The 10,410-nt window shown below is 52.3% G+C and overlaps 1 pseudogene; it reads left to right on the plus strand.

The window, feature by feature from the left end:
- Nucleotides 1–1,912: 1,912 nt before the first annotated feature.
- LOC136451375 (GDSL esterase/lipase At5g45910-like) lies at nucleotides 1,913–3,548 on the plus strand (annotated as a pseudogene).
- The last annotated feature ends 6,862 nt before the right edge of the window (nucleotides 3,549–10,410 follow it).

Raw genomic sequence — 10,410 nt, forward strand, 5'->3', positions numbered from 1 at the left:
TAATTACACAGTTGGTCGAGAAATCGCGAGACGAAACTTTTGAACCTAATTAGTCCATAATTAGACATTAATTACCAAATACAAACGAAATGCTACATTGAGTCAAAATCCAAAAAAAAATTTTAATCTAAACGCACCCTAAACGGAAAAGCAGGACAATAAAGAAGCCTGCTCTGTATGCGTCGTTTGGCTGCCGCCACCGTGAACGGAATCGGTGTTGACGTGGCCAGCGCGTGTCCACGTGATGGAGGAGGCAGGGGCACCGAATCCTCTTGCACGGAGACCACGGCATGTCATCCAAATTCCAAGTTTTTTCACTCTCTCTTCATCACATTAATTTTTAGCCGCTTGTATAGAGTATTAAATATAGGTAAAAAAAATAACTAATTTCACAGTTTAGTTCAAAATCACGAGATGAATCTTTTGAGCCTAGTTGGTCAGACAATATTTGTCAAATAAGACGAAAGTACTACTATTCATCAGTTTGAAATTTTTTTGGCAATCTAAAGGAGGCCCACGTTGCACCGGTGAGGCCCATTGCGCAAATAAGACGAAAGTGCTACTATTTATCGGTTTGAAATTTTTTTTTGCAATCTAAAGGAGGCCCACGTTGCACCGGTGAGGCCCATTGCGCAGTTATTGGTCCGTACAGTGCAGTAGGAGGGCCCCACCACGAACTGAGAAGGACATCGCAACTTCCTGCATGTATCACATATTCACATGTAGCGTAGGCGTGTCCCTCTGTACAGCGGCAGGGCCCCACAACACATCAATTCGGCCCCACCATGAAACACTGGCGCTCCGACGAGCGAGGCGGCGGCGGCGGCCCGCGTAGAGCTGGAAGGTGGCATCCCGCACGAGCGCATCGGCGTGGTGGCTCGACCTTGCAGCCCAGGAGCGAGAACCGCAGGCGCCACTCGCGGCACGGGCGCAGCTCCTCCCGGACCTGGCGTGCTCCTGGAGCGGCCACCGCAGCCCGCACGCTCGGCCCTGGCGCGGCTCGTCGCAGCCCCGGCTCGGCCCCGGAGCGGTCACCGCAGGCACCACGGCACTGAGCCGCAGCACAGCGCGGCGGGTGGCGACGTCCAGCCCGGCATACTCGCGTCGCAAGAGCTCTGCGAGCACCGGCGCGGCCACGAGGTCGTCGATGTAGGTGACCTTGACGTCACTGTTGTTGGAGTTGTTGCTGAGCATACTTGCCTTGGCGCTGAATGGATGGGGGCGGCACCATGCATCCCACATGCCCATGGAGAAGACAAGGAAGAAGCACTGGAGGAAAAAGGGGGCTTTATTGTAGGACTCACCTCGTCATTTTGAAAGAAGCTCCCTCCGGCCACCATGGCCGCAAGAAGCCTGCCCACCTCCAAGAAGACGATGGTGAGGAGGACTGAAGTCCTCAAAACACCCATCTAGGGACTTATTCCACTAAGGAAACTCTGCTGAAAGGGAGAGGGGGCCGGCCCACCTACTCTCGACGCCGGCGAGCTCGCCGGAGAAGAAGAGTAGGGGGCCGGTGCTGGAAGCCACTCGGGCTCTCAGCTCACACAGAGGCTCACTCGGCAGGCTGAGAGGAGATGGTGAACAACTGTTCTGCCCATCCCCTTCAAAATGTTAATTAGAATCTACCAAATAGATAACTAAACATTTCTGATTTTATGACAATTTTTAGATTTATATTTTTTTATGTTGCGCCTCCGGTTAAGTTAAAAAAAATAGTAGCATAAGATGTCGCCATACAAAATGGTATATATATTGATGAGTAACGTTGCACGTGGCCTGATTGGCAATCAAGTACAGGTGTATGTTGTCTATGCTAATTTGTTGTAAAAAAAAAACATTGTTGGTTCGTTGAAAAGTACTGCTAAAGTACATCTAAACACAGAAAGTACACCTAAACACAGATCGCAACCTTGCAATGCAAGTTGAAACACGACAGGAAACTAAACCTGCTGCTGCATTTCTTTTTCTTTTTGGAAAAGCAGCAGAAACCTGCGATCTCGATGGAAGCTACAACTGCAATGAAGCCCATTCTCCTCTTCTCGCTGGCCTTCCGGCTGCTGCTCTCCAGCTTCTCCCTTCCGATCCAAACCCAGTACACCTCGATCTTCAGCTTCGGCGATTCCTTCACCGACACCAGCAACTTCGCCATCATCGCCGGCCCGACGACGCCAGGCCTGCTCATCACCAAACCGCCGTACGGGATGATCTTCTTCGGCCACCCCACCGGCCGCATCTCTGATGGTAGATTGGCCATCGATTTCATCGGTAAGTTCCCTTCTTTCGCAGCACCGAGGCCACGTCGACTTACGCGCTTAACGTGCACGTACGCGCAGCTGAAGCCCTGGGGTTCCCGCTCCTGCCGCCGTCGATGGCGGTGAACCAGAGCTTCAAGCAAGGTGCAAACTTCGCGGTGGCCGGAGCCACGGCGCTGGACCGAGCGTTCTTCGTGAACGACGGCGACACAGCTGTTACGCCGTACAACATCTCCGTCGGCGACCAGCTCGGGTGGTTTGACGCCATGAAGCCCTCGCTCTGCGATTTCGTCGTCGGGGAGTTCGGTTGGAACGACTACGGGTTCATGCTGCTCGCTCGCAAAAGCGTTGACGAAGCGCGGCCTCACGTGCCCGAGGTCGTCGGGACGATTTGCGCAGCCACGGAGGTACGCGACCGAATCAAGCAAGGCGTGCGTGATCGATCGAAGACAGTTCGTCTGATCCATGGCTGCGTGCGCAGAGACTGCTCGTCGCAGGCGGCAAGACGGTGGTTGTGTCGGGGCTGACACCGATGGGGTGCGCGACGGGGAACCTCGCGCTCTTCGCGGGCAAGAGCGCCGACGACTACGAGCCGGCGACGGGGTGCCTCAAGGAGCTGAACCATCTGTCAAAGGAGCACAACCTGCAGCTCCATCAGGCGCTGGAGCGGCTCCGGGCCACGCGCCCCGGCGTGAGGCTCATCTACGCCGACTTCTACGCGCCCATCGTTGACTTCGCGACGTCTCCCGATCGCTACGGGTTCAACGGCACCGACGGCGCGCTGAACACTTGCTGCGGCGGCGGCGGGCGGTACAACTTCAACCTCACCGCGGCGTGCGGCATGCCCGGCGTGAGCTCGTGCTCTGACCCGTCGGCGTACGTGAACTGGGACGGCATCCACCTCACCGAGGCGGCGAACCGCCGCGTCGCCGATGGCTGGCTCAGGGGCCCTACGCTCACCCGCCCATCCTCGACACCTCACGGCTGTCTTTTTCTTTCTTTTGGAATGGACCGGTGCGTTTTCTGACAAAATCTGCATGGGGCGTGTTTGGGAGGGCGGCTGAGGCCGGCTTGGGCCGCCCGCCTGACCCAAGCCAGTCTAGGCCTGCCCTAAGTGGTGCAACAGCTTTTATTTGGTATCCAATGTGAAACGAGTCATGTACATTTGAGATTGTGTCTGTTTGCACACATGCAGCCAGGCTGAGGAGCCAACTAACTCCAACTGTCAAACCGAGATTGTGTTTGGTTGTTGGTTGCCTCGACCAGGCCCATAAATGTAAAAATACAGTTATAGCAATGAAATAAGCAATAGTTTGAGATCCATCGCAACAGGTTTGACCAAATTAACCATACAATTAGTGCGGTTAACAGCACTAGGCCTCAGACAAGTGAACCATGGAGTCATGGCTGCTCTAACTTTATAAAAGTATCAATGAAGCAAGGCAAAATAACAACATCAATAGCCTAATCAGTAAGCAGCAGTCCTTGAACAACACATAGGAGATATGTAACAGAAATGGATGACGGAAATTAGTAAGACACGGCAGCAGCTCATCCATCATCTAGTTGTAGTCATCACAGGCCTAAGTGGGGCAGTCGTAGCAGCCAGTATTGCCCCCTTCATCCATAGTCCAAACAACAAGATAACAAGTGAGGTGATTAACACCTTCTTCCACCAACCAACCTTGTCATTACCATCAGAAGGAGCAATGATTGGAGCAAAAACATCATCAGAAACCAGATCATAGGGGAGGGGAGCTGCTCCTCCATGAGATGAATTCACATCTCTCATTGCTGTCTGAAAATCTCTAACAGCCTGCTCATAGTTGCTATACTTCTTGTATATAGCATTTCTGACCCCAAGAACTTGCTTATTGCACTCATGCCAAGTCAGGTAAATCCCTGGAGTCTCCCATATAAAACCACATAGCAAGTTGTCATTTCTGTAAAATGAAACAGTGGTTTAGGCTCAGTCAAATGTAATGCATGAAACTAGCCATGAGTGTGGAACTTAAAGATTTACGGTTTGCAATGAAACAAATTGTTGATCTTAAGTCCCTCACTGATGACTAGCATCATCAAGTTTAAATCAACAGTTATGACATCACATGCATTGTAAGAAAAGATTGGCCTCAGCTTTAGAATCTGGTGGTGTTCATCAAGTTGAAATCATTGGTGGCTGCCATACAAAAAAAACTAGTAGAACAGCAAGTTACAAACTGCAGGCAATAGAAAAACCAAACAAGTGCAAATCCAAAGTCATGGTTGCTATGGAACCCTAGTGTGCACATGCATTCACTGCCATCAGCATAAGATAGAAGGTGTTGTTGCTAAGGGAATGGACCAAGTAAACAAGGCAACCACCTCATGTATATGTTGTTTGCATCATAGGCCTTATAGATTTCCCACAGTTACCACCAATCAAAAGAAACAAAACCAACAGTTCAAAAGTAAGAGAATAAGGAATAACTGATCTCAAATAAAGAAGCCAACATAGGCTACAAATAGTGCCTTACAACATGATTGTTCTGCCCAATAGTTCTAGGCTCAAATGCCTACCATGGTGCCCAGTAGCACAAATAGTTAGCCTCCCTCCTAGTAAACAAAGCAAAAGGACGGTGTGAGTCAGCTAAGTAAGCTGCACAAAATACCTACAACTCAACTATAGTCAAAAGAAGAGAGTGGGTGAGGAAGGTGGAGGAACTATACATCTCTACAGTCAACCCCCTCAATGCACATGCTTGCCAACATGTATAGGAACTACATGTAGTAGTTCTTGGCTAGGTAGTTCCTGAGCCAAATGTCCCTATGGTTGTTACTCGTGCCAACAAAGCCCCTGCCTTGGGCCTAGTTGTCCAGCAGGTAGGTGTAGGCAACTATCAGTGCCTCCTCAGTAAAACCAGGCATCTCCATCATAGCAAGGTAGAGGTCAGCATCAACATGGGCTAGTCCAGTCTCCCTAAGAGCATTAGCAACATTATTCACAACATTAGACATATTGGTCAACATAAGCATCTCATCCTCACTGAAGTTGTCTCTCTTCCTCTTTCCACCCACAGCTGAGGAGAGGAGCTCAGTTGCCTTGCTACTGCATCCTACATTAGTGTGGGCCTTCTCAGCAGGCACATGGGTAGAGGAAGGACCATCTACCTTAGCAGCAACACTGTTAGCCTGGTTGGGCCCTAGGGCTTCACTAGAAGCAAGTGCAAACCTACTAGTGGCCATAGCATGGCCAAAGATGGACTCCACTTAGTGTAGAACCTTATAGGGCAATTTAGAAATTCTGCATCTTTAGGATGGTCCTGCATTAAGGGGGGAGGAAGGAGGGGTACGGTTTTAGACAAGTAATTGAAAGACAAGTACAAGGAGACATAGGAAAGAAATCAAAGTTCTACCTTGCAGTGCCCAAGGTAGTGCTCCTGCTCAAGCATGATAGCATTGGTGTCACTATCCCATAGTGCCCCACTTAGGTCCTTGAGCTTACAGACCCTAGACCACTTCTGCCTCCACTTCCTCAGGTGGTTGTACACCTGAGTTGGGCTCACTGTCTCCCAACTGTACTCCTTAAGGGCTTTGGCAACATGGTTAACATCCTTATCCTTGAAGACTTTGTCAGGCCTACTACCATCGCTAACAAGGTAAGCCATCCTCCTAAGGACAAAGCCAGAGGTGTTGTTGTTCCACCACATGGCCCTAAGACCCCCTGCACCAGCACCAGCAGCACCATCACCTACTGCTGCAATAGCAGCAAGAGCAGCAGCTGGTGCACCATCACCAGCAGCACCAATACCAGCTGCAACTATTGCACTAGCACCAACTGCAATAGCAGCAGCCCATTGACTACATCAGAAGTAGCCACAAACCCACCTTAGGCACCAAGCACATCAACTGGGAGTGGAGCCATCCTATTTGGTATTCCAATTAGAAAGTAGGAGAATAATATCATAATCATATGTACACATAAGCTGTGGCCATGGAACACAACCATGCAACAGTAGCAGCATAATTCATCTATGCTGCTACCACTGTATGGCTGAGTTTCATGGCTAGAGACCATGAAATAGTGATAGATGATGAAATGTGAACATGAACCAAACAATAAATAGTTGAGTAGGATAAAAACTTGGTCTCATGCTTGTCCAATAAATTATTACATAAACATCACACAAACATGAGTTCCATAGCAGGGTAAACAAACTGAATTTAATAACAAAGTTACTACATAATCAGATCCTAGAGGTACCCCTCCCTTCCCACATAGCATTACAGATGGCATCCCTCCTAAGTGCTATGGCATTGGAGTCTTGGAACTGGCTCTCATTATTGGATAGGTTATCAAGTGGGTCAGGTTGCCTGCCAGTGAAACCCTCCTAAGGTGGCACAACTTGGTTAATACCAAAACCTAGGATCCAATTGTGTAGAATACAACAGGCCAATATAAGCTTGACCAGAGTCTTGTATGGGTGAAAGGGCTTGTTATCTAGGATACGAAACCTATTCTTCAGTGCATCAAAAGCTCTCTCCACAGAGACCCTTAGTGATGAGTGCCTTAGTGTCGGTGTTTTGGACCAGCGGGCCCTCAACCAACTAGTAAAAACATGCTGCGTGCCCCTAATCCCAGATGGTGATGCAAAGAGACACAAGGTTTATACTGGTTCGGGCAGTGGGCGCCCTATGTCCAGTCTGAGAAATCGATCTTGTATTCCTTGCACTAAAATGCTCATAGTAGGGGATTACAAGCAGGATGAGAGAGGGAGCTAGTCCCAGGTCTCTACGCGGAGCAGTGTGGATTGCTTGAGATGTTGATCTCAGGCAGCGGAGAAGCGTGTGTGTTACAGAATGTGAAAAGTGTGTTCGTCTACCTCGTGAACTCGTCCCCCTCCCTTTTATAGTTGAAGGGGGGGGACAGGGGTGATACATGTGTTAGCTATGCGGCGCCGTGCAAACAGAGGCGGCATGTCCGAGCCCTGTAACCTATTATTATGGCGGTATGGTTGATGGAGTGGTCCTGCCCTTGAGGCGCTGGAGCGACATGCCGGTCACATTCAAACTTGTGTGACGTGGGAGCTCCAGTGATGGCTGGATGCAGGGCCTAGCGAGCGATGTGCTGCTTGCTGTGTGTTGGCTACGTGAAGAGCCGAGGCCCAGTTGGTGCCAAGGCCGAGCCGTCATAGGGGGCTCGGCAGGCGTGAATCCTAAGGTTGCCGAGACCCTAAAGTAGACTGCCGAGACATGGGGGAGCAGTTGGTTCTGTACACTGATTCCGAGGCTACAGTAACCTAGACTTGACTTTATACGCCGCGTTGTTCCTAGAGCAAGGGTTAGGTAGCACAGTGCAGTACAGGCGCCGGTCGTGGGCATGGTACCCGGGCGGCATGGCTTCGATATGACTAGCGCCCAGTCGGCCATGCCGCTGTGTCGAGCCGTCGTTCAGCTGATATCGTGGGAGCGGTCGACCGTGCCGGTCGGACATGATGTCTTGTCCGAGAAGTTGGTCGAGGCGGAGGCAACGGGGTTGTTTTGCTGAGCCAGCCTTGAGCAAGGTGGAGAATCGGCGTCTCGTCTGAGGTTGTACACGCGGGGCCTCAGGTGAGACAGAGAATTGGTTCCTCGGCCGAGACCTTTCGCGTGAGGCCTCGAGCGAGACGGAAAACTAGTAGGCCGTCTAAGGCCTTCCGCGCGAGGCCTCTAGCGAGGCGGAGATTAGCTAAACCTCGGGCATGTCTGGTGTTTAGCTAATAGTTGTCCCTTGGCTTTGATTTTGATGGGTTCTAAGCGATCTTTTCTATCGTTGCTTAGGGGACCCCTTTTCGTGGTACCCGACAGTAGCCCTCGAGCCTCAGGGAGAGTGTGAGCACTCTCTTTGAGGTTTTGACGAGGCTCGGGTTGTAGCAGCTCCTGGCAGGATGGTGTTTTATACTCGATGCCTCGGTGGGTGTAGCCCCCGAGGCCCTGGAGGAGTGGATTTACTCCTCCAAGGGCTTTTCTTGCGTTTGTTGGGCCCATGAGTGCGAGTTGTGAGCTACACCTTGGGGGCCGCCAGGGGTTTTATTGCGTTTGCTGGGCCCATGAGTGTGAGTTTGGGTCGCTGAGCCTCGGCAAGGTTGTAGGAAGAGCCCCCTAGCTTCTGCGTGGAGTGAGAGGGCCGTTAGAGGTTCCCCTAGCTTTTTGTGCGGCCCTCACACATCCTTTCTGTTCAGAAGGAGGGGTGGAGGGTGCCATGCTACCCTTAGTGGCACGAGCAGTGCTGCCCCCGATGAGCTGTTATCGGGTAAGTCCAAGTGGAGGCCTGAGCCCCGTTCGCTAGGGGTCGGCTGGCGGTCCGGAGACACACTCCAAGAGTACCAGAGGGTTTCTCTAGTGGGTGTCGGGGCTGTTCGATGAGCCCCGGTGGCTCGGCGCCTTCCTACAGTGGGATCCCATTCAGAGACCTCCCTACCAGTCTTGGACATGACTTAGGGCATCCTGAGCGATCGTTTGCTCAGGCCTCGGCCATGCGTGGGCTCACCCCTAGTCGTCCCTAACTCTACTACCCTGGGGCGGCTATCGAAACCCTCGGGGGCCTAGCCTTCGAACCCTTGGACCGTAACAGGCTCGATGCCCTTTTATTGCGTTTCTCCGAGTCTTCAAGTGCAAGCTTGGGTTGCTTGTCTTCATCTTAGGTGTAGGAAGAGCCCCCGAGCCTCCGCACGGAGCGAGAGGGTGGTCAGGAGTTCCCCTAGCTTTTTGTGCGACCCTCGCACATCCTTTTCGTTCAGACAGAGGGGTTGCTTGCCGAGTCCCCTCGAGTGCGAGCCGAGGTCATTGGGTCTCGACAAAGTTGCAGGAAGAGCCCCTGAGCCTCCGCATGGAGCGAGAGGGTGATCAGGAGCTCCCCTAGCTTTTTGTGCGCCCCTCACGCATGAGGGTTTGTTTGCCGAGCCCCCCTCGGGTGCAAGCCTGGGTCACGGGGTCTCGGCATATTTGCAGGAAGAGCCCCTTAGCCTTTACACAGAGCGAAAGGGCCATCAGGAGTTCCCTTGGCTTTTTGTATGACCCTCGCGCAACCTTTTCATTCAGAAGGAGGGGTTGTTTGCCAAGCCCCCTAGAGTGCGATCCTAGGTCGCTGGGGCTTGGCAAGGTTGCAGGAAGAGCCCCTTAGCCTCTACACAGAGCGAGAGGGCCGTCAGGGGTTCCCCTGGCTTTTGGTATGACCCTCGCGCAACCTTTTCGTTCAGAAGAAGGGGTAGAATATGCCAGGCTACCCTCGATGGGCGCGAGTGGTGGCACTTCCGGTGAGCTGTTATCGGGTAAGTCCGAGTGGAGGCCCATGCCCTATTCGATAGGGGTCAGCTAGCAGTCTAGAGATGCGCTCCAAGAGTACCAGAGGGTTTCTCTAGTGGGTGTTGGGACCGTTCGCTGGGCCCTGGTGGATCGGTGCCTCCCTACGGTGGGATCCCATTTGGAGACCTCCCTACCGGTCTCGGACATGACTTAGGGTGTCCCAAGCATTTTGCTTGCTTGGGTCTCAGCCCCGTATGGGCTCGCCCGTAGTCGTCCCTGACTCTATTACCCTAGGGCGGCCGTCGAAACCCTCGGGGGCCCAGCCTTTGAACCCCTAGACCATAGCGGGCTCGGTGCCCAGTTCCTTTGTCTAAAAGAAATCGGGTGGGGGATATTCCCTCCTCCCATCGGTTCGACAACAGCAGGCACGCCTTTTGAGGTGATTTTCTTGGGGAGGCAGAACGGCGCCTGCCACTGCAGCGGTCGGTCGTGATGCCGTGTCAGCGGATTGAACGTAACTGTTCACACGATTAATGAGGGAAAGGTGGGTACGTGGGCGGTAAAATTGGATCTGGATTAACTATGCCGGATCTGGGGGAAACTTTCCCGATTTTGTTGCCCGCCCATTTCACCTCCTTCCTGCATAAATACGCAACGAGCCTCGCCCCTCCCCTCCTTACCTTGCCTGCATTCGCCTTTGCCGCCCTTGTGCCGTTGCTAGAACAGAGAGCGCCGGGGAGAAGGAGAGAGAGAGGCGAGGTAGAGAGAGCGAGAGAGGCTCACCATCATAGTCGTATTCTCTGTCGCACCCATGGCCGGCGATGTTGTCATTGACACGGACCCTTGGGATCAATCTGACGTCACCATGGAGACGCTCCAGTCGCTCGTCGACAAT

The sequence above is a fragment of the Miscanthus floridulus genome, chromosome 5, assembly GCF_019320115.1.
Source record: "Miscanthus floridulus cultivar M001 chromosome 5, ASM1932011v1, whole genome shotgun sequence".
NCBI lineage: Eukaryota > Viridiplantae > Streptophyta > Magnoliopsida > Poales > Poaceae > Miscanthus > Miscanthus floridulus.